Raw genomic sequence first — 25663 nt, forward strand, 5'->3', positions numbered from 1 at the left:
TATGGATTTAAGCGTTTTCCTCAATAAGTGACATGAATCCATTGCAAGGGCCTTGGAGGCGAAGACAGTGTTATGTTCATTCAAGGTTTTCGGTTCAAATCAATAATCCAAAATATTGGTGCGATTATTTTGACGTTTTCAGAGATTGATGTAGGCATAGATAGTGATGTGGATACATATTTTCATAATGATTGTCTTTTGTTTTCTGAAGTCAACCGACGTTGTGCTTTTTCACATTGAAAATGTCGCATCGTGTAATGTGAGGTTCCACTGAGGAGCGCCATAATTTTACACCAGCTTTGAGTTTGTGTTAATCGCTCCCCCAAAACTGCCTTTTGCGTTACAGTACTTAAGTTAATTAGACATTGTTTATCACCGAGGCTCATTTGCATACAGCATGGCAATTGCTCTATCAAATATATGGATATTATCTTATTATAATATGTGCAAATACGACCAGCGTACGGAGAAGCATTCTGCTTGGCAGCACAGTTTGAGATTTCAGCATTTTGCCATTTGTATCTGCTTTGTGATATGTGCTTTCTGTTCGCTTCATTTTTAACTGTTTGCACCACTCAAAAGCTGTACAATCCCTAGGTGAATTTGGCCCAGAATTTCTCCACACATGAATTGATGAGTTATACTGAATGAAGATTCATAGCGGTGTTAAATTGAGAAACAGTCATACAGACACATTGTACGGTGCACCCTGCATCAAAGACAAACATACAGCAAAAGTTTATATTAGTTTATATTAGGAGTTAATAATTAGTTAATATTAGTATTATTTAGTTTATATTAGTATTAACAATGAGCTTCTGATTGGCCTCACATGATTTCTTACATAATAATAATGAGTTCACTTAATCTATTTCTATGATGATTGAGAAGACTAATGGCTGTTGTTCACTTATTTATGAATGAAATATGTCATGATAAACAATGATATGAGCAGGCATAACGTTTCAATTGGCCTTCTACCACCAAATAGTATCTTTGTCAGGAATATCTCCTATTCCATTCCCTCCACTGCTTTGGTCCGCCTACCTTGGCCGTTCTGCCTCCTAAACTGGCAAACACACGAGCTTTTGGCTGATACAAAAATCGGATTCCACAGATAAGGAGCCTTCAAAAATAGATGCACAGGCAAGGTATTTTTCTAAATATAAATATGTCACAGGCTAGTTACTAAACCACATTGTATAAACAGTGATCCCACGCTACTTTGTGGTTCCACTACAGCAGATTCGCCACATCGTGGATTTTTTTTTCCATTAAACAGATTCACCACATCGCAGATTTTTCTGTGTGTTCACAACAGCGGCGGGATGCGCTTCATGAGTTATATGGCACGTGCCTTTAGAGTTTTAATCTACTCCCACCCCACAGGCACGTTCGTGTCAGTCATCAAGCGCACCCACAGCAAAAGGCAAACACGCAGACACATTTTCGAGGCACAGAGAGACAAACTAAGGAGCAGATGTTCACCAGACTGTTGGAAATCTCTTACCGAGATTTCTTTTAAAAATTTTATAGAACTGTATTTCAAGTGTAAACTATCCATTTTAATCGTCTTTAATCATGTACAGATTAGACTTTAATTCAACGTCGGGGCCGCTGCTAATATGAGCTTGATATATATGCTTGATACTTCAAAGGAAAAGGGGAACAGTGCACTACTTTACAGTGTATAAGGTTTAACAATTTATAATTTAAGTAAATATGTGTGCTGCAATAATATTTGTCTTAAATATGGATAGCATGAAGACTTTTTACATTTACAAAAAAAAAATATTATAATATATATACAGTCGGCCCACGGCTTACGAGCACCCTGATTTACGAACAATTCGCCTTACGAGCGTGGATCAGGGAGATTTTTGTCCTCCGCTTACGAACAAACCTCTCGCCTTACGAGCATTCCGACATTCTAGTCATTGAGTGTGTAGAAAGTTCTCGCTTGACTGCGTCAACAAATTCAGCAGTTGCATCATTTAAAATCATTGGTACATACTTGTGGCGGTAACGTAAACGCTATTGCTCTTACAATGTCACACTGACTGTCTCACTCACGGTGTCTAAATATATATTACCATTTAAGTGTAGTGTTTGTACAGCTAAAGGGAAAAACAGCTGACATGAAATTAAATGTGCCGATTGCAGGACAAAGAATTGCCATTGGTTTAAATGTGTGTTTTTTTTTAAATTAATTGTCAATACATTCCAACCGTTTAAAAAAAAAAGTGCGAATAATTATCAGTCAGTCAAGGAGACGCCAATATGCTATTGGTCGATTAAGGTCACCCGGTCTCACTCACGGAGATGCTATTGGCCGGCGTTACACGTCAATCACAGAAATGCCGATATGCTATTGGTCGAACGCCTTTATCTAGCTTGATGGGACAGGTTGGAAGGAAGGAGACAAAATGAGTGAAAAACGGAATGTTTTGAAGACTTTGCAAACTTTATCTGTTAGACATAGCTTCTAAAATTACTAGCAGCGGTAAAGGAAGAAATAAGAGGATGATGTTTTAGTATCTCTGTGATTTGCACCCTGACTGAAAGAGTTACTGTAACACTGTAAGACCAATAGCATATGTGCGTCGCGCGCTGTGTCCGAGCGTAGGTCTGCTCTCTGATACGGGTGGTATTATAGTACCATCCAGTAGATGCTTGACATAATTGCAAGTCATGTCAATCGAGCAACCTCCCAACATGCTTTGGGGCAGCGCCATTGTTGCAATACTGTGAGCTGAACCGAACAGCAAACTGATGCTCGAACAATCTATAAGTGTGGTGCCTTGTTAATATAACACATGCAAACCCTCCCCTCCGCCACCACCCAGCTCAATTCACGTCGGGAAAAACAGCTGACTTGAAATTAAGTGTGCCGATTGCAGGACAAAGAATCGTCACAAGTTTAACTGTGTTTTAATCAATAAGATGTCAATACATTCCAACCGTTTAAAAAAAACGTGCCAATAAGTATCAGTCAGTCAAGGAGACGCCAATATGCTATTGGTCGATTAACGTCACCCGGTCTCACTCACGGAGATGCTATTGGCCGACGTCACACGTCAATCACAGAAGTGGCGATATGCTATTGGCCGAACGCCTTTATCTAGCTTGATGGCACAGCTGGTTGGGATGGAAGGAAGAAGAGAAAACCCTGACTGAAAAAGTTACTGTGACACTGTAAGACCAATAGCATATCTGCTTTACTGCTTTACTGCTTTACTTTAAGCTTTCGTCTCTGCTCCCCTCTGCTTATCTCAACTCAAGTCACGTCTTTCCAAAGGTAAAAATCATTTTTCCTTTGAATTTGTTATTTAATGCAACTGTACAGTAGATTATGTCACTCAATATTAATATATTGTTTTTACCTAAGGCTTCTGCGCGCGTTGCACGCATTCACGAATTAACATGGGTTTGGATTGCCCGCTATACGAGCATTTTAAGATACGAGCGTAGCCGCTGAACGGATTAAGTTCGTAACCCGGGGGCCCACTGTATATATATATATATATATATATATATATATATTTTTTTTTTTTTTTTATGTGAAAAGTGGGGGCTCTACCTTGTGGATCTTCAGCAGAAAATCCACAAGGTAGAGCCCCCACTTTTCACATAAAAAAAAAAAAAATATATATATATATATATATATATATATATATATATATATATATATATATATATATATATATATATATATATATATATTTTTTTTTTTTATGTGAAAAGTGGGGGTTCTACCTTGTGGATTTTCAGCTATCGTGGCTGGTTTCGGAACATATCTACCAGGATAAACGAGGATTCACTGTATTTTAAATCGTGAAAAGAAAGTGCATGATGTCGCCTTGAAACTTTTTCACGTAGTCTCGTTCAGCTATAATAATTTACAGACATGATTCCCATGTTCCATTAATTTGTAATGACTGACACCATTAGAATATGGTTTTTTATAGGCAATACTGTAGAAAGTAGATTGGTGAAATACAAATATGTCAAAACAGCCACAGTTCACCTTACATCACAAACGGCACACAATTTGGCGAGGGCTTAGAGTGTTTTGCCTTGAAACGGTCCTTCATTTCTTAGCACCGCCTTATAATAAACCACACCTCCATTTGGTCCAGAACCTTACCATCTTGCTCTTCTCTTCCTCAGCTGACACAGCAAATCGGCACGTGTCCTTGAAGGTAATGGTGAATGTAATTTAACGTATTATCTTATCTTATTAACGAGGCAATAAAGTGACCCATCACAAAGACAAATACAGTACTTGTTTACAATGTGGTATGGAGGAGCAGCAGGGCCTACGTGTGTGAAAGGGAGTTCTGGTTGTGGGAAGGACATTATTTATTTTGGCCGCCAGAGGCCGCTAAGACGATTGTTTCCCCTCAATCGGATAGATGGACATGCGTGCATGCGCCTCCAAAATAAGAAGCAGCGTCACAAACGTTTAGAAAGATTTTTAGGGAGTTAAATGCGGTGTTGCTCTTCGCATTTGAGATGGGCAAAATAAATAATCTGACAACATTGTGTGACCTTAAATCTGGTTTTAAGTATGGTTTTCCTGACAACATTATAAACCTATTTTCAGAGAACGGAGTGTAGTCAATATAGTTGTTGTCCAAAACGGGTCAAAATCTTATCTGCTTAAGGGATCTAACACAGCAGTGAGGACCATTTACAATTCTCTCCTACTGCATTTCCTGTTTATATGGCAGTGCGAACTGCTCAACTACTTTTGAAGGAAGACCTGATAGACTAGTCAACACAGTGTATTATATATTTTCAGTGGTGTGATTTCAGTGCTCATGTACTCCCTCTAAAATCAAAAGCAGGCAAAATCTTCTTGAATAATGCTTACATTTGGAGTAAGCACTAAAATGGACTTTTAAGCGCAATTCTGCCCTTAAATGCACACTGCCAATGTCTTGGGAAATCAGTTTGGCATGGATAAAGACACAGAGACACTGATTAAGAACAAGACATGAAAATTATGTTATGGTGCAAGCCTGCCACTAAATATGTGAGTCTATGTGATTGGGGTTTTCATCCTCTGCAGATCTCATCAGAGCTACAATTCCTGCAGCTCTGACTGTGACCCAGCATTACAGCAGCCAATAGCGTACAGTCTCTATGGGTATCAACCAACCAACACCTCTGAATCTTGATGAGCCCACCTTCTTTACCGTACTCCGCCCACAAATAACTGCAGGAACCCAGACTTAAATCATGCCTTGACACTTTTTTGCTGAGGGCTATTGCAGTCCGTGAGCCTTCCATTGGATGTTTGTGATTATTTTGCAGGAGCCTTTTCTCTGAAGACCTCATCTAAGAGCCATGAGCAAACACAATGTTCAGGAGCAATACTCACGGCATAACGTGGCATAAAACTTTCTTGATAAGGTAAATGAAGACTCAGTGGTGAATGACTTATAAAACCAATCAATTATTATTTTTCTAAAGTTCCAAAAAGAATGCAGAGCCTTTAAGTCATATGCAAGCTCCATGCCAAGCCTGGCGAAATTGGCCAGGTAGCACCAACCATTGTAAAAACTTTGTGCTTTCAATAATTTAATTAATCTTTCTAATTCCACCAAAACACTTCATAGAAAAAAATGTATGGATGGAAGCATTACTTGACATACTTGTTGTACTTCATTATAAAGTTAGCAGCATTAGATGCATTTGTTATTTACACGTCACACTTCTGTGTTCTGGATGAGACCAGGATTATCTTAACTTGGATTTGAACTCAGGACTCAGAACTGTGAGATGGACATGCTAACCACTCTTACTCCACACTTCACTTTGCAAATCAGCCAAATAAAATAAATAAAAATACATACATATGCCAAGGACACCAAAAAATGTAACACTTCAAATGAGTCAAGTTGAAGAACTCAATTTCTTTCAAAATCCACTTTTCTAATTTACAGAACAGTGTAATAAACTATATACTAAACTAAATAATATGATAATATATATATAGTAAAATATGATCAAAATGATTTTAGATTTTCATATTTCTGCCTTTGAAATGTGTGGAACTTCAATAATGCCTAATATGCATATCATATTTAATCTTAAATTTAGGGAAAAGACATTCTGTTTGGTTTAACCTCAGAGATCAACTCAGTGATTTCTATGGTAGGCCTACTATCTGCAAGTTAAAGGCACCCAAGGTTCCGATGAATTAAATCAATCAAATTATGATGGAAAAATCCTCACAATTTTGCTTGGTATGGGCTACCCCTTCTAAATGGGGCGTCTTACCTTGGTAGAAGATAAAACCTATGTGAATATAGTGTGAACATATCCAAGCTAGCTTGTAAATAACCAGAGTTATAACAGCGGCGGCGTTTAGCTAACTTACCTTATTGGCTTTCTGAGACTCGACGGAGAGTTCTTAAAGGCAACCACCCCATGATGTTTTGACTTCCCCAATCAACGTGAAGAAATCCTTCAAGTAAGGCCATGGGCGAGGATGAATGGGTGCGGGCTTTAGCCTCTTAAACCTGTGCTTATTCAGCTCATTTGTCCGTGTCTTATTCGACGCTAGCTTCTAGAAAAGGCTACCTACTGCTGTCTTCTCTGCTTTCCAGGTTATGTTGCGCTGACAGTTGTGTGACGTCCCTGCGTTTTTTTTTTTTTTTTAATTTAGCAGCAACGAAGATGATTTGTCAAACATGCTTTACGTAGTTTTTGCAAAGATGCTGAAAGTAACGTAACAAGGCCTTTTATTGTGAATTGTTAAAAATAAAAAAAAGTAACAAGGCATTTCTTAGAATGTAGCAAGTAAAAAGTACGATATTTGTGTTTTAAATGTAGGGAGTAAAAGAAAACGTTGTTAGGAAAATAAAATACTTCTGACTACAACGTACAGTGGACCCCCGTGTGACAGCGTCCCCTGCCCTATGTTTTTTTCATGTTGCGATGTGGAATACTGAGTTTTTTCATCCCCTCTTTACGGTATTTTCCCAGCTTTGCAACAAAAACAACTGTCATGACCCTAAGCCGTTGGCTGTATTTGTGTTGTTTTGCCTCCGTCTGCTGGCGTTTTTTAGGTATTTGCACTTATTTACTATTGCTGTCAAACTGCTTCCATGCAATGCGGCACTACAATGCTGGTCTGCTATTGGTCGGTATCTCCTTACAGAGATGCTGGTCTGCTATTGGTCGGCCTCACTCGTTTCAAAATAGTGGGACGGTAAAGCTTTGTTCTATCGTGAGTGGTTACAAAACCATAATTATAGTGCATTTTACTGCTTAATTCAAAATTGAACGAGTTAGCCATGGATCCCAAGATTGCTAGTGATGTTAAAGATAGAAGCAAGAAGATGAGATTGCTAGTGATGTTAAATGGAGAACTAAGAAGATGATTTATATGGAAACAAAGCTAGAGATAATCAAGAAATATGAAGCTAGCCTAGCCTAGGCTACTATTACTAGGGAATATGGGCATAACAAGCACCACTCAAAGGTAAATAAATCCTTTCTATATTTTTTATTTATGATGTTTTCTGATTATATACATGTATGTGATATATACATAGCACTTACTATACTTTTTGGAACCAATTTTAAATATGTATGTACAATTTTGATGATTTTACCTGGGGTTCTAATCACATTAGCTATTTAACATAGGTTTGGATTGCCCGCCATATGGTGAATTTGCCTTACAAGCCTAACCGCGGAACAGATTAATTTCATAACTTGGGGGCCCAGAAGGCAAAATTTACTTAAGTACAAGTACAGTATCAAAGCATTTGTACTTCGTTACTTCCCATCACTGCTTTCGACGCGACATTTTTTTTGTAGGGGTGTTGCGAAATGATTGTTTCACACAAGGCAACTGTCCTGCAGTGGAGCCTGACCTCGATGTGACTCATACGCTTTGGCTGCCTGAGCCAATCACGTCTCCCCCCCCCCCCCCCCCCCCCCCCCCCCCCCCCCACACACACACACACACACACACACACACAAAAAGAAATTCGGCTGTCTGGGAGTTTTTGGGCTGTTGAAAACAAGACTCATTTACATGACATGACAGAATCCGCATTGTGCTATTTATTAATACAGATAGTAGTAGAATGAATTACTATCACTTGGTGGCAGTTCGTCATCTTTCAAAATAATATTGTGCATTTATAATATAAACAAATACGTTTATATGATCTAGACAAATACTACTGACCAAAAGGATTTGAAATTATATATTTTAAAGCTGTAATTTCAATTCCGTGATATTTTTGTTCAAGGTTATCATAATGTCAGATTCTGATTTCCTCCCATGCCTACTCACAAACATTCAAAATAATGTTACAATTGTGACTGATAATTCTTCCAATATGTTCAGAGAAGAACAAACACATGTTTAAGGCTTTACACATACAATTTAGACTCTCACTTGAAAAGGTTGATTTTCATCTCTCGTTTGTCATACATGTACTGAGAAATATTTTGTTTGAATAATTTATCATCCATATAATATATTTTTTTATTCGGGCAACATTTTTTTTGTTTGTTTTATAATTTTAAAGTTAAAATTCATAGCTAACTTCAAAGAGTAGTGGTTGTCCACATGTTATTTTGGGGAAAATTGCATGTTTCTTACAAATTAAAACTTAGTAAATGTAAAAAAAAAAAACAAAAACAGAACAGTTTCTCCTTTTCATTCTGTCTTGCAAAGCAGATTGAAGTTGTGTGATGATTCTTTGCACATCAATAGATTGAAGAAGAAATCATTTTTGATTGATTCGAATCATGTTGAATTGAAAATCGATTCTGAATTGAATCGGATACCCCAAAATTGTAATTGAATCTTCAGACAGTCAAAGATTGCCGCTCCTAGTTTTTGGATATCAAAATATGAATCATCATTCAGCAAAACTTGACCACTTACTGACATTTTTTTACAACTTCGTTCGCCGTATTGATTTTGATATCGCAGGTCAGGTTTTCTTGTTTTTACCCAAATGGACTAAGTTTTATCACTGGTTGAGATATGAAGAAGATGATGACAGATGCCACATGTAAAATTTCAATTGATTTTTTTACTGTAAGTTTGTTAATATCAGTTTTTTGTTTTTGTTTTTGTAAATACAGTTTGAACCTTAAATTGTGTCCTTTTTATAGCGCACATTTTAAAACTCCAGACATGGGTCCAGACATTTCTGTCGGGACCCATATTTGTTTAGTCTTGAGAGTCCCAGGGACTTAACATTTTCCAGAGGTAAAATGAGCACTGCAAATGATACTATAGCTAGTGAGGGTGTGAATTTTATCCTGATTTAGTGAAGCAGCTTTAGATGAGTATAAAAAATGAGTATTGTTTGACATGTATTTTTTTCAACCCTCTCCAGATTTGCAATAATTAAATGAGAATCCCTTGACGATTCCACATTAATATTTTATGAGCTATTTTTTTACTCAGAAGTAAAAAAAAAAAAGTGCTAAAACTTAATTTGCGCCTGAGAGGGTTAATACTTAAAAAAGAAAAAAAATAGCTCATTGAATTTAAAAGTGAATAAGATCTATTGCGAATAACTGACTAAAGTGGCACTTTGACTAGACCAGAGCTGTGCAATACTTCGGATTTAAAATATCAATAAATATCAAGTAAATAGTGGTGCCAGTGTCGCTGATACCAATACCAAGTGCTTTTAGGTTCATAATATTATGTATAGTATCATGGTAAAAATTCATCCTATGCAAATTAAATTTTCCTGAAGAGTTTTCAACCATGCTATAATATTGTAGCTATACAAATAGCATGCATGTTTTTTTTTGTTTTTTTTTAAAGGAACATGGAGACTGGGGAGGGAGACATGGAGATGAAACTTACAGGTAGACAAGTCTCAGGTAAGCTTGATACAGGAATTAATAAGATGTTGAAATAAATAAACTGCGCTCCAATACAGTATTGAAAATGACCAAACATGCGGATGATAGTAGCTAGAACATGGCAGCCAGGCAATTGTGAATTAGATTCTTTTTTTTTTTTTTTTTTTCTTTTTTGCGGAGCACCTCCATTTTCAGGAACACAGTAGATCCCAACCAATTATTTCACTAATTATTTTACTATTATTAGGTTGTATAAAAAACCTAACTAAGAGAAACCATTGTGTTTGGACCAACGAAAAAGAATGATGCCTTTTGAACACAATCAAGGGGTTACTACAAAAATTGGAGAACATCTTTGTACAAATTTGGCAGTAATTAAGAACAGGAAAGCACAAAAAAATCTTCATCATAAAACACTTAAATAGAACTTACATTACTTTAAAATTCTTCTTTCCCCCCCCCCCCCCCAAAAAAAAAAAAAAAATCAACTTGTATCAGAATGATGAGTGGTATTTGGAAGGAGAAGAGTGATCCGACACATACGGCATCATGTGTCGAATATGGTCGAGGCTGTGTTGGAATTACCAATGGCGAGAGATGACTTAAATAACAAGAAACTGTGAGTTGTGCATGGCTCTCAAAGCAGGCAAATGTGATAAAACATGGGCTCTAATAATACAACGCAAACTACAAGATAAGACACAGGAAGAAGCAGCCTCTCTCCCGTTTGACAATATTGCCAAAACAACCATATTGCATGCATACAAAATTATGGAAGTTTACAGAGGTTTCACAGTCAGACAAATCTACAAAGCAGACTTATATAGAATTTGCCAGGCAAATGGTTGCTTTATTTGACAAATGATGTACAGTGATCCCTTGTTTTTTGCGGTTAATTGGAACCGGAACCCCCTCCCGCGAAGTGAAAACCGCAATATACCCCCCCCATACACACACACACACACACACACACACACACAGACTTTTTTAAAATATTTTTTTAATTTTGTAAATGTGAAAAGTCTTCATTCTATGCATATTATTCAAAACAAATATTACTGCAGTACTGTATAAACATATTTACTTAAATCTTAAATGATTAAACCTTATGCACTAACTGAACAGTAGCTACCACTTTCTATCTTTTGAACTCTCGCGAGCAGCTGCCCGGACATCGAATTAAAGTTACACCTCTTATATCATAACAATACACTTGAAATGTCAATTTATTACAAAAGAAATCTAGGTAAAAGTCAGATTTCCAAAGCTGTGCATTTCTTCGTTGCTGTTTATGTAGGCATCCAGACGGGTGTGTGCGTTTTCTCTCAGCACGCCTACAAGTCACGTGATTGGCTCCCAGAGACCAAGCTGTCAATCAATGTGTGCGTGTGTGCTGAGCTGAGCGCACACAGGCAATTACAGGAGACACACAGGAGAGACTAAAGCAAGCTTTTGGATCCTCTTGCCTTTTGTAATTGGAATTTAAAGTGTAAACTCTGCGTTATATTTACAGTATGTTCGGTAAGCTTCTTGTTACTCGCTCTAGTCGCACGTCCGAGGAAGTGCTAAACGTATGGGCATGTGACTAGACATGGAAGACACGGAAAAGAGAGGGCATACCGGTACATTTACTGTATAAGGTTTAATCATTTAAGATATAAGGTAAATGTGTACTGCAGTAGTAGTTCGACTTCCAAGCAGTTCCAGTGACAAGTGCATTTATAGATTACTTGTCTATCTGGCACGTCTCTCCGCAATATAATTTTTTTTTCTCCCCCCCAAAATTCCGTGATGCACTGAGGGCGTGATAGGCGAAGCACAATGTAGCGGGGGATCACTGTGCAGTATTTAAAGTCTCAGAATGTTTCTAATTGAGAGAATGAATTTAAAACCCATCAACTGAATAGGAGGAAGATTTATCTCAAAGAACTGAAATTGCTAAAGGTTGCATCGTACAGTTTCATTTAACCACTCATTGATTACAGTCTATTGAATTAATTGGATCAATTTGACAAACCCATACATATTCTTGAGCTAAATTAAACTGTCATACCATTTTGTAAGGAAAACCTTGGAAGCCCTGTTGAAAGGGGGACCATAAAACTTCAAAACAATGCAGGGCTCAATGTAAGCAGTTCTGCCTCTTTATCCATAAGCCCCCTGCTAATGTGGCTAAGTGCTAACAGGTACAGGAAGTTTTAGAGATGTTCAAGCATGTGAGTAGAGCATGGGGGGCTTATATTAATAGGCTCGCTCAACTGCTAATATGGAAAGAAGGACTGTTTAGAAAATGCTGAGAGCAAAAAAAAAAAGGGGCATGAAAAGAGGAGAAGAAAGGGGAGGAAGAGGTGCCTTTTGGCCCCCTGATGTCATGCTGGAAAATGCTGGAGGGTGGCCATTTTAAAACTACTCCATAAAGACATTTAGGAGGGTATAGGTGCCAGCGTAGCAAATCACTAAAGTAGTAGTATTCCAGGGGTAAAATGAGATGATATGTCGCTGAATTGATATTTCTGGTTTTACAGTATGGTTTGTCATCGCATTTTGCGTTGTTGCAGTGACTGATAACTTTTTCTGGTATCATGACAAATATAACCAAAGGAAAGCATGTGTACAGTTAATCCTTTGAACACACGTGAAGGCTCACATAATATGCTATAGCCATGCGTGATTGCAATCATAATTATAGATCTTCAAGTTCTGGTCCAACTTTTAAAAGTTTTTTTTTTTAACCCAAAAACTTTGGGCTTTATTTGGGCTGTGCAACAACATTGGGTGTGTTCAAATTTTAGGGTTGCAAAGAATACTATTTACTAATGTTTCTTACACAGATGGTGACGATGAGTTTACTGTTGCTCTAGTGAAAATTTTAAAGAAACAAATACGATTGAGAAATGATATCTGGTTGAAATATTGTTCTAAATTCAGTAATCTGTTGATCTTTCTCGCTGACTGTACACAAACACACAATAAAATTCCTGTATGCTGTTCTGGTTTCTAAGGAAGCAATAAAACCACCAGGTATCCCACCAGGTTCTATGCTTATCCCCCTTGATGTTTTGCTGTGTAAAAAAGGTTGCCTCCAGGGCCACCAGGCACAGTGAGCGTATGTGTGCAAATGTATGCACATTGGAGCTGTAAAATTGTTTTCAGTGGATTTTAATGGATGGCTCTTGAGCCAATTACCAGAAGGAAAAGCTTCATTAAGGTGAAAGAGAAATGAACCTCTTAGTCAGGCTTTTCCACAATTTGTTTGCTTCAAGTGGCAGGCCATCAGGGCCAGCAAGTTCTTCGCTGCTGGCCTGACATAACCTGTTTTGTTCATCTCAGTTCGAATGTAAAGAAAGCTCCTCAATGCACTAAGGTGCTTTTAAAAACTTTTGGGGACACTCAAGTGCATACACTGTACATCTCAGTGTGAAGAGAAAGATCATGAAGAGGTGAAGAAAAATCAGGAGATATTGAAAAGACTGATCGATTGTGATCGTGGTTTGCTTTGGTGAGGGCAAGCATTTCCTTTATTCATTGTTTCATTTTTAATATGTTTGTGTTATTTTATTTTGTTCATATTCAATAAATGGTAAACAAATAAAAGGATGTTCTTCTAATATTAAACAGTGATTTGTAATTTGGACTTTGGTGAATATTTGTTTTAAATTATTTTTAGTTCTTTTGAGTTTTGACAGCATCATTTATAATGACAAGTTTTAATTGCTGATGCGGGTTATATGATGCGGTATATATATATATATATATGTTTGTCTCATAAGTCGATTACATTATGACTTTTTGATTCAGGATCTATTTTTGATTTACAACAATTTCAAATGATTCAAAATTACTGGATTTGATTCAACTAGAATTACATTGAGAATAATTCTGGTGTAAATCGATTTGTAGGCATATCTGTATTTGTGGAAATATTTGTATTTAATTACCAAGAAGGTAAACATTTCCATATTAGCAGTTGAGAAGTCTCATTCATTTCATAAACTAGTAGTGACTACTCACTGACAAATTAGTGAGGGTAATTTTCTTTTCCAGAAGCCAAACATTTATTTTCCTCCTATTCTGCTGTTTAATGTAGAATGTTGTCTGTTTTAATTCCAGGGTGAAATATATTTGAAAAGCAAGCAGGAATGAACGCAACATCTGTTTTGAGCCAAGTTAGTGTTTTAGAGACATTTTCCTGTAATAGTAGGCAACCAGTGGCAGTAATGTTAATGATTGCTTCAGTGTCTCAGTCAGTCAGTGTGCAGCTAAATGAAAAGGCTTGAGCCTTTTTAGAGCTTCTTAACACCTGCTGGCAAATTTCAAGTATGTTAAGAGCAGATCACAGATCCCATGGACAGGTAGTTGTGCTGATGGACACATTTGCTTTGTTTATCTACGCATCATTATATCAGGAAAGATGTACATTATATATGACATTTATTCAGAAAGCTATGACACCTCAAAAATCTAAAAAATATTTTGGTTTGTATTTAAATCAATTTTTTTTAATGTAACCTGTCTTTTCCAATTGTCTTTTACCGCTATGAGAAGAATTTGAAATGTAAAAAGTGAAAGGGAAGAACTGCTCTTAATGTAAGACACACGTTTGAAAGCTCAGTCTTTCTGAGGACAACTTCCAAAAAACGCACACACGAAGAGACTCTCTAATTTACTGTGTATTTATAGCAGCCTTAGTGGCCTGAATGCCACATTGGATGGAGCAAAATGGAGGCGTGATTACACACCACACATGTGAGGCCTAGTCCTCCCTTCCTGTATTCAGTCTTCTCCATCCTTTTTTTTGTACCATGTAAAGCCATATTTTGACTGTCAGCCAGAAAAAGAAACAAAAGATTACAATTGAACCATTACAATGTATAGTTGTCAAAATTTGTGTGACTCCTGTTTCTATTTTGCAAACTGGTCACGTCTTGAGGTAATATGAGGCAGTGGCACTTGAAGTTTCTTAATTTTTTAATTCATTGTACTTTGTCATTTTGTTTCAGTTGTCATCAGTGCAGAAAATTCTGTTTCACAAAAATACTGCAAATGGTGCAAAGGTAGAGACAAAAAAGTAATGTAATGTATTTAAGGAGCCCCTAAAGGGACATGGAGAAAAGAAAAAAAAAGATACTGCTGGATCCCACAATAATTATTGCGAGATCTCACAATGCTTATTGCAAGAGCTTACAATCCTAGTTTCTACATCTGTGAACCGGAAGTTAAACAAACACAGTGATGGAGCAGCCTGAGCTGACACATCATCCGTGGGAGAAGTTTATTATTTTAGTATTGGCCTAACATAAAGACATCAAATCCGTTTTGGCACGTAGACATGGCTTTGACAAAAGTGAGAAACATCTGAAAAAAAATTTTAGGACGAGGGGGCTTTCTCGTTGTGATGGCAACTTAAGTAAAATTGGCAAGACAGTGCCAGATTCGCACTTTCGCGATCAATACCTTGTCTGACCACCAACGATGGCTCTATCCTTCATGAACAACACAGACTACTTGCTACAGTGTTAAAAAAAGACATTTGTAAAATATTTAAACAGTCTTTTTTGCTGAAAAGACAGCATTGATCCCTATGCGCAGCAGAGGCTCGGCAAGTGCGCTAGGACTGTCTGCAAATTGCTAGATGAAGGGTAAAAACCAAAAAAAACAACAAAACGCCACAATATGTGAACTATTAAATCAAAGAACACATTAAAGAGCTCTCCATGATTATATTACAACAGCGCTTTTGGATGTAAAAGCTTGTTTATTTTTAGGGACGTTCTATTCTTAATAATCATTAATAAACTCAATATTAATACCTCCAATATGCTTAGTATAAAGACTTCAAAATCGTTGCGCACATCACACATGACATGACATAATGATTAATTTTTGGCCACGTTTTAAGCATTTTAGCAAAATTCATCCTTGTAAATTTTAAGTGATTTGGGAGTCTATATATTTTATATTCTTATATATATATATATATATATATATATATATATATATATATATATATATATATATATATATATATATATATATATATATATATATAAGTGCGAATTTGGCATTGCCTCACCAACTTTACTTAAGTAGCCATCTCGCCGAGAAAGCCTGACTGCTGATCAAGAACATTTTTTTTTTTTTTTTTGGTTTTTTAGGGACAGGTGGCTCAGTGGAGCAACGGTTAGCACGTCCAACTCACAGTTCAGCGACACATTCAAATCCACCTGGCTCCGGCCTTCCTTTGTGTAGTTTACAAGTTTTACCCGAGCTCGCGTGGGTTCTCTCTGGGCCCTCCGGCTTCCTCCCCCACTCCTGAAAAAAATCATATATGGCAGGTGTATTGGACATACTACATTTACCAACCAGTTCAGGGTGTCTACCGCCTACTGACCCAAGTCTGCTGGGACAGGCACTAGCAAGCAAGCGACCCTAATGAGGATAAGAGGCTACAGAAAATGAATGGATAATATCAGCGTGTAATAAAAATCCATAGTGAACATAATGTACCCAGTGTGGTTGAATAGTTCTACAAACATTGGCGAAATGTTACACTGCATGGAGAGTCGTTTCCGTAGGACGGTAGTAGACAACCCCATTCCTAAAAAGCCGCATGTTTTTCATGTCTATCTCCTATATCACACCTGATTCAAATAATCTGTTCATCAGCAAGATCTGCAGAAGCCTGAATCAGGTGTGTTATAGTAGATGGTAGACTTTGAATACATGTAGGAGTTCGCCTCTCTTGGACCAGAGTTGCCTATTCCTGCCCTTGGAGATTGCAAAGATCCAGTCAAGTCAAGTCAAACGTATTTATATAGTCTTTAATCACAAACCAGTTTAAAAGCGTAAGATCCATGATTCGTACAACCGTTTAACATTTTAAGGTTACGAGAAAATTGTTTGTTTGACTCCTTCGCCATTTCCTGAGATGAACTTGCTTCTACATGTATTACCATTACGTCCACTGACAGACTGCATTCTGGGAATGGAATGCATGCTCTTTCTGCTGCTGTTACAATTCATTTGTATTCATGTTATACTTTACAGGCAAATAACTTGTCACGTTATGTTTTCTTGCTCACAGTTTTCAGGGCATTTGATTGAGAATGACACAATTCAGAGGAAAGAAAGAGGGCATAGTCGTCAGTTTATGAAGATGAATGACATGAATATTTAAATTGAGATGAGATTTCATGCATGAGATTTCTCTGCAGGAGCTTCCAGTATTCTAGGAGTTTTTTGTGTCCCTTTATGGGTTTCATGCTGACATTGAGGAACAGCATTCCAGCTCAAAAGCATGTTTCTGAAATATTGGCAGAATAAATGTAAATAGATTTAAAATATGTTGAGAGAACTAAAAGATCAGATAGCCATTGTGAAAGGTCAATTGATGCCAGCATGTGTCTTTGTATTTGTGTGTATTCCTGTTTGTTTGTTTGTTTGTTTTAACCCCAAAATTTCAGAAGGATTCAGATTCAATTCCAGCCCGTGTTTAGTTCTGAACATAGCCACTGATTACCATATCAACCAAGACTTTTATTTCATGAGAATTTTATATTATTTCATGATTTTGTTTCATGAAAAAACTGCACGCATACCAACCCTACCTAACACACAATACAAGCAAGAAAAATGCAGTAATTGAAGCAGTTTTTAGGCTTCATATTAGTTTAAATTTGTGTGAATGTCCTCTGTTGTAAATTGTTAGTGTGTGTTATTCTCAAGTACATATTGAAAAAAAGAAATTAACCAGTCACATAAAGACCAACTTCTGCTCAAGAGCTATTATCATCACCGGTTTATCTTTCTCTCATCACCAGTTTATTTTTCTCTCACCATCTGTGTTTGTCCTTCCTCTCTCTCTTCTGCTCTTTAATTGCACCATGTAACACAATTTTTTTAAGTTTTATTTTTAAATGATGACCTCTTTTTAATCTTACTGTAGACAAAAATTGCAAATGAAATGATAAATGTCATCACATATATAGTTTTTCCCGACCATGCACGCATACACATAACATTTTTGCCATCATAACAGGTAAAGTTCAAATCATATGATTATAAGAAGATAGCTCGTATTTCAGACCAAAAGGCCCCACTGGAAACACCTGCTTCATGAATACAGGTGGTACAAGGTGAAAAAAACCAGAGTAATGTCAAAGGAAAAACTATTTTCACAGAGAAGAGAAGAAAACCATGCAATTTAAAGTTTTTTACAAAGGAGCATAAAGGAATGTATTTTGAAGTGTATACATGTTGTTACAAAAAGTAACTGGCTCAACCAAATTTTCACAGAAATTCCCAATTAGAAGACTTATTTTGAACATGTGTCCTAACTGCCCCTTACAGCAGAGACTAAAACTTTAAGGCTAGGTTCAATGCTAGGTTCAACGCTCAATGCTAAATACTGATTTTTTTCGTGAGATTTTTCACATTTACAAATACATACGACCAGTGTGTGACCACTGTTTGAACAATAAACAGCCCAAAACGGTCCCACATGCACATTGAGGACATTATGACATCACAGACAGTGGTGTGCTTGATGTGTTTATGGACATACCTAGTCATGTTGAAATGGCTATCATATGGGAGCCAGAATATTTTCAATATGTTACATTTAAGGAATAAATTAAAGGGGTAAAGAAGCTTTATTGTCATGGCATTTTGTGCAGTGCCAGCAACATCTCCCTCGCTAGCTTCGAGCAAGCAGTGCTTTACAAGCGTGTCTGTTACGAGCGAGTTAAATGTGACCTGGCCATACAGTCTGATGTCGCTTCTCAAAAGATTGGATATGTATTGAATTTAGTACCACATGCTTGTATATGAGCATTTGAGAGAATGTTTAAGTCTATTTTTCAGCCAAGCACTTTAATTCAAATCAAGTTTCTTTGTATAGCCCTGAATCAGCACAGTTACGTTCGTTATAATTGAATTACGATTGATTAAGGCTCGAAATAAGTGGGTGGCATGGCTGTTAGAGTAAATTTTGGAATTTACACCCCATGTGAACACATGGACTTGGAAAACTGAGAATCAGTGCCCACCGACAATCCCGACAACTGTTTATTTGTGTTTAAGAGTGCCTACGAAACACTCGCCAGGTTTCAGGCCACTGTTGGCCGACAAGGAGGAAGAGTAGAAGTAGTTATGTCAAGCGGCGCAACAACAACATAACGTATCATTCCACCAGTGGTGGGCCGTCAGGGCCAGCAAGGCCTTCACTGCTGGCCTAACATAACCTGACATCATTATCTTAAAAATCTATAAGAGTTAGAATAACTATAATGAAAGTCAATTTAATTTCAAGCCAATTCAAATTCAGCTAACTTGTGTCGCCAGGCTGTATGTAATCTGCCTTAGCCAGAAGCCAGGGCATTCACATCAACCTAGCGCCGGCTTCTGCGCAAGTGCAGATGGATTTGTGAGTCATAAGATCACCATCTACAGGCCTCACATTGAACGTGACAGTAGTGGATGCTCACTGCAGAAAGGCGGTGCAATGCTCAACAAGCAAGCTACTGGCTTTGGCTGATTGCTTTGGAGGCGTAGCGTAGCTATTAGATAACCTGTCCCGACTTGGCCATATTTCTGACTGGGCTACCAGGAGCGTGAGCTAACGGCGGCAAATAGTTCTGCTGGGAATGCCTTTTGTTTGCAAAGGATTGGTTTGGTGTTTAGAGCTACACTGGACTTGCAAACTTCATTTGTTTAACTAAGGCAGCAATGAGACGCCAAAGCACGGCTGCACACACGCGCTTCGGTGCTTTTAAAATCTTATGGGGACATTCGAGTGGATATACAGTATTGTACATCTCAGTTCGAAGGTAAAGAGGGCTGCTCAATACGCCACAGCGCTTTTTAAGAAAAATTTGGGAACACCTGAATTGATACACTGTACATCTCAGTGCCAAGAGAAAGCTTGAGCAAGAAGACGTCCAGAAAAATCGGGAGATATTGAAAAGACTGATCGATTGTGACCACCGTCTGTTTTGATGAGTGCAAGCCTTTTCTTTATTTATTGTTTCATTTTTAATGTTTGTGTGAATTTATTTTGTTCATATTCAATTAATAGTAAAGAAATAAAATGATGTTCTTCTTATAATAAACTATGATTTGTAATTTGGACTTTATAAAATTTCATGGGTATTTATTTTAAATTATTAATTTTTTAAAGTTTTGATAGCATAACACATAATGACAAGTTTTAATAGCTGATGCGGGTTTATTGATGTTTAAAAGCTCCGGAAAATAGCCTGTGTAGCTCAGTAATGCGTACGTGTGCGCATGGGGTCTATTTATTCGAGAGTCTTGACATCACAGAAGGCGTATGAGTGAAAGTCAAGGCCCGCCACTGCATTCCACACCCTACAGAGGCCAACTTCAAAATAAACATACCAAATAATACATGAACATCAATGCAATAGCCTCATCAGGCTTTTATTTTGAAGTTTTTCCTCAGCGCACTGACTGGGTTCGAATTACTTTTACGTCCAAGTGTCGGTCGCTGCTAATTGGAGGTCGACATGGGTGGCGCATTTAAATGCAATGGGACCATTCAAACTCATACAGAATAAAAGGCCACATGCAATAAACATTAATACATGTAATGATAGTAAAAAGTAACAATCATAATTGCAATAATAAAGTTTGATAAAAGTTGTTACTTCAAGTCCCTGGGATAAACCTGAAAAAAATGCTATATATAAATATTCAAGTCTGATTTATAATATGAATGAAGGAGCCCCCCAAAATAAACTCCTTGATGGGATGATGTCTAAACAAAATGGGAAAGAATGAGGAGAGGGGAAGTCACGTGGTTGAGTGACTTAGCATAGAGGAGGTAAGAAGAGCCATAAAGTGGAAAGGCAGACTGTGGTAATGAGAGACAAAGGAAAAAAGAAACGCCCACCAGAAAGTAAGTAGGAAAGACAGAAAGAGGAAAAACAAGCACTGAAAGTCCCAGGCTACACATACACCATAGTCTTCCGTCTCAAAGACCATTTGAGGTTGTGAATAAGGTCATGCCAGTATATTGAACAGAACATCCTTCAATACCAACATTGGGTGTCAGGAAGGCTTACAGAAAAAAACAAACAAAAAAAACAGTTGGAAGATCACACATGGACACACACACGCTCACACACACATACTTGCAGTGTACCATATAACTCATGTTAGGGAGTGGTGAGTGAGTGAGAGAAAGCAAAATGCAGAAATGCTGTCTGCAGTGAAGTTAACGCTTTGTGTTCCATCCACATTGACTGTGAAATTATAGGGCAGCAGATTAAAAAGTAATAATGATATTGTGGATGTCATTAAGTCTGTATGTTTTGGGATATGAAAAGTCTGTATATACTGGCTGTGTTGCATGAAGAGACTACATTCCATAAATGTATTAATTTTCCGTATGTGCCATATGTCGTGCCACTTGTAACAAATGCTGTGGGATGTCTTGAAAGAAAAAAGATAAGGTATTGCGGCACTGTGAAACTTGTTTGACATTGTTTCTCCTACCAATTCTTAGAGATGAAAGGGAGATGCTGGCACACTGTATATTCCAGTCCTGGTGCCCTACATTCCCGATTAGGCCATTTATGGTCTGTTAAAAATGTATTGATTTGTTTGGCTGCAGTTGGCTGGCAAGCAGTTCAGAGTGTCCCCCGACTACTACCCGAAGCCAGCGGGGATAGGCACGGGTAAGCCTGTGTGAGGATAAGCAGTTCTAGAAAATGGATGGATGGACGGATGGATATATGACTGGAAATTTGACTGAAAAAGAAACAACCCATTTCTCATATTTATAGAATAGAGGCGATCGATGTATTACATTCTTTTTCAAAACACATCTGTACAGCATAAAATGTGATAGAAAATAAATCGGGTAGTTATGGAATGGAGAATTTTGTTTGCTTTGTTTTCAGCGGAACCTTTGCTGATATGCTATCACTCCTTTGTTAAATTGTTTGAAAACAAGTCCGTTAAGGATGTTTAACTGCAGCCAGTAGTACTTTTTAATATATCATGGTCTGCCTCACCAGACCCTACTTTGGATATGTTTGTTATGCCTGTATGTGCGTTGTCAAGTTTGTCATTTCATCTCTTGAACATACAGATTATTGGCAATAAAAAAAACACAGAAACTTTATTTACAATGTTCTTATCAGTCTTTCTCTTTAGAAGGCCAGAACGTTTACAATTTCATGGCAATTTCACGATCAACTTCGTCTCGGTCAGCCTTAATACTATAAATGATAAGCAAAACTTGCCAGATCTGTGACCTCACTTACATTGATAGGAAAAAAAAGTGACCATGAAATCTGTGAAGAAATGAATAGTTATAATATAATCATTGTATTTCATGACTTAAATTATGGTACTTGAGATCAGAACATTAGAAACACCTCTGTGCTGTAGTTCAGATTTATGTTGCTTACTAGTGACAAATGAGTGCATGAATGATACTGAAATGGACAATATTATTAAATAATTTTGAGACGGCCAAGTGGCAGACTGGTTAGCACATCTGTGTCACAGTTTGGTGGTCTTGATTCAAATCCAGCTTCAAATATATATATATATATATATATATATATATATATATATATATATATATATATATATATATATATATATATATATATATATATATATATAATGTCAACTCAAAATAAAGTGACAAACCAAGCTGTAATTATGTGTTGTATATTTTTTATGAAATAACTGAAATAAAGTGAAACTATAACTGCATTGTGGCATAGCATTGTTGTGATACACAATAAAACAGCCCATATCATGATATGAAAAAAAAATAAAATAAAAAAGAATCTCCTTCTCATCCTGGCAGGGTTGTTGTCGTGTCCTCCTCAAGCTCGGGTCTGGGAGGCCTGGGAGTTTGAGGGTTCTGCGCTGTATCTTTGATGTTTCTAGGACAGCCCTCTTCTGGACTGAGGCTTCAGATGTTGTTCTCCCAGATTTGCTGGAGCCACGCACCAAGTTTGGAGGTTACTGCCCCAAGTGCCCCCACTACCACAGGGACCACGCAACCCTTGACCTATCACATCCGTTCCAGCAGCTCTTTCAACCCTTGATACTTACGTCAGCTGGGATTGCTACATTATCACTGTTCAGTATGGTGGCCGAATGGAGCATATGCGCTGCAAATGGCACAACACACACATACTGGTAAAAACGTGCTGCAAATGGCGCAACACTATTACCAAAATGGAAACACGCTGCAAAAAGGAAACGCCCTGCAAATGCCACAACACAACGGTAACAAATTTACCAAAACGGAAACGCGCTGCAAAATGGAAACACACACCAGGTGAAAACGCACTGCAAATACCGCAAAAAACACACAATGGGTGAAAAACAACTCCAGGTGGTGATTCTCAAAACGGAATTGCGCCAGGCCACTAAGACAGCCATTGTGAGACCAGGTTCTCTGTGCAAGTGTTTTCATTGACCAGCTCTTGGAGAAAGAAAACGTATGCTTGGATTTGAATCTGTTTAAACACTTTGGTTTCATCGTTCACAATATTACATGATAATAACATATATTAATGATATACTGTATAATTGGCAATATACATTTGGCATCTGAAAAACTATCATTGTTTGCAGACGATACTGCAATCATGCACTGAAGTGAAAATCTTGAAAAATTTATTACAGAAACCACAAATGAATTACGCAAGCAACAAAATTGGTTTGCATGATATAAATTGTCACTAAATATATTAAAAACCAAGATTATGTTCTTTGGTAAGGTAGGAAAATATGAAGATACGATCACATACTATGATCGAGGACATTGAAATTGAAAGAGTCAATGTACACACATTTCTATGGTGGCCGACTGGGGCAAAAGCGGTACAAATGGCAAAACACACACACACACACACACTGGTAAAAACACGCTGCAAATGGCACAACACTATTACCAAAACGGAAACACATTTATGCGCTTCAAAAGGGGAACGCGCTTCAAAACGGAAACACGATGCAAAACGGAAACGCGCTGCAAAACGGAAAACCATTATGGTAAATGTTTTTCCATTTTGGGAAAAAAAAAAAAAAAAAAAAAAAATATATATATATATATATATATATATATATTTATATATATATATATATATATATATATATATATATATATATATATATATATATATGTATGTATATGTATGTATATGTATGTGTGTATATATATATATATATATATATATATATATATATATATATATATATATATATATATATATATATATATTATTTATCAATAAATACCCCATTGGTGGGTTAATTTGATGAAAGGTTGTGGACAAATGCAGGGAGGCCGGAGGCAAGGTGCCCCCAAAGATAGTAATCTCATATGAAGATGACGAAAAAAAAATGTTGATAACTGTATACAAAGTAACAAACAAAAATTCAGAAATAAACTTTCTACTATTTACGAAAGTACTCAGGAAAACACAGAAATATAACTCGCAACGAATATAACTGACAACGACCCTCAGACAATATGTGTATATACATATCTGACAAGATCTGTAAGAAAACAGGAAACTAAATACACTCAAAACTGACAACAAACCAGTAACACCTGGGCATGACACAACAAAAGCAGGGAGCTGATTGACAGACACAAGGGAAGCAGGTTCGCAAGGACATGTGGACGCAGTCACACTGATGGGACACTGACACAAAGGAAACGTTCACCTTAAGTAAAAAGCTTGTTGATTCTTGAACTTCTCCCAATCCAAACAGTGAGACTACTTAAATACTAAATCAAATGTGAATACCTCAGACATCTCTGATTTCATCAAAAGATACTGTATGTTTCTGATTAGCTTACATTTTTTCACGTTTTTATGGATTAATTTAACCAGAACAAAGAGAGCTGACACGAGAGGAAAGTGCACAATGACACAACAGCAGGTTTGCAAGAAGAAAGGACATTTTGGAATTTTAAAGATACGTATGGAGAAAGAAAGCAAATATGGGCAACAAGAAATGGAGAAAGGAAGTGATGGAAAGATGGAAAGGAAGTTGAACATACAGTATATTTTACTCTTGATATGCATCTGTTGAGCTGGGAATAAAAGGGAGATAGTTTAGAATCATGAAAACATTGAGGTTTTCATATTGAGCAGATGAGGACACAGGAGGAGGAGAAAAAGAGCATGCAAGGCAGATGTAGGGTGAAAAAGAAAGAGAATGGGGGAACACTTTTTTGTCTTCTCCCATCCTAGTTCTCATTCTCATTTATTAATAGTTGAGTAAACATTAAGTAATTAAAAATGTCAAATAGTTATTTTAGTTTCTTGCAGTACAGATAGATGTTGAATTTACTTCAAAGGTAAACATCTGGTCCAACTGTAACTTTAGTCAGAAAACAGAGTCAGATACATTTTGAAGACAGAACAGCAAAAGTTGGTCAACATGAGTATTGATTACAGCCTAAATTAACAATATCTGATTTGTTTATCTTTTTTAGTGCATAATGAAAAACTTGACCTCAATGGAAAAGAATGCAAAACTTCTCCCTCTATTTGACTTGCTCTCCTTCTGTCTCTCTTGGCCTCTCCCCTTCTCCCTCTCATCCCCCTCATGTGCAAAAGGAACACATACTGGTTAGATTAAACTGCCACGGAGTGGGAGAGAAAGCAAGGGAATGTTCTTTTTCCACTTTTGACCCAGACTCTTTCTCGCTGTTTTCCCCCACGATCGCTCATGTTACTCACATTTTACCTCGTGATTAAGTTGCTCGTGATCAAGTTTAGACGCCGATATATAT

The 25663-nt window shown here is 37.1% G+C and overlaps 1 long non-coding RNA gene across 3 annotated transcripts; it reads left to right on the forward strand.

Annotated features, from left to right (window-relative positions):
• The first annotated feature begins 4137 nt into the window (after nt 1-4137).
• LOC148410141 (uncharacterized) lies at nt 4138-22404 on the forward strand. Of its 3 annotated transcripts, none has more exons than XR_015868273.1 (4): nt 4138-4202; nt 5075-5418; nt 9821-9879; nt 16017-22404. It is a non-coding gene; the product is annotated as an uncharacterized LOC148410141 (long non-coding RNA). The 3 variants fall into 3 exon arrangements; XR_015868274.1 differs by having other exon boundaries at nt 21497-22404; XR_015868275.1 differs by lacking the exon at nt 16017-22404 and adding an exon at nt 13972-14023.
• The last annotated feature ends 3259 nt before the right edge of the window (nt 22405-25663 follow it).

Source organism: Hippichthys cyanospilos, chromosome 16, assembly GCF_059441005.1.
Source record: "Hippichthys cyanospilos isolate Australia breed blue-spotted pipefish chromosome 16, RoL_Hcya_1.0, whole genome shotgun sequence".
In the NCBI taxonomy this organism is placed as follows: Eukaryota; Metazoa; Chordata; class Actinopteri; order Syngnathiformes; family Syngnathidae; genus Hippichthys; species Hippichthys cyanospilos.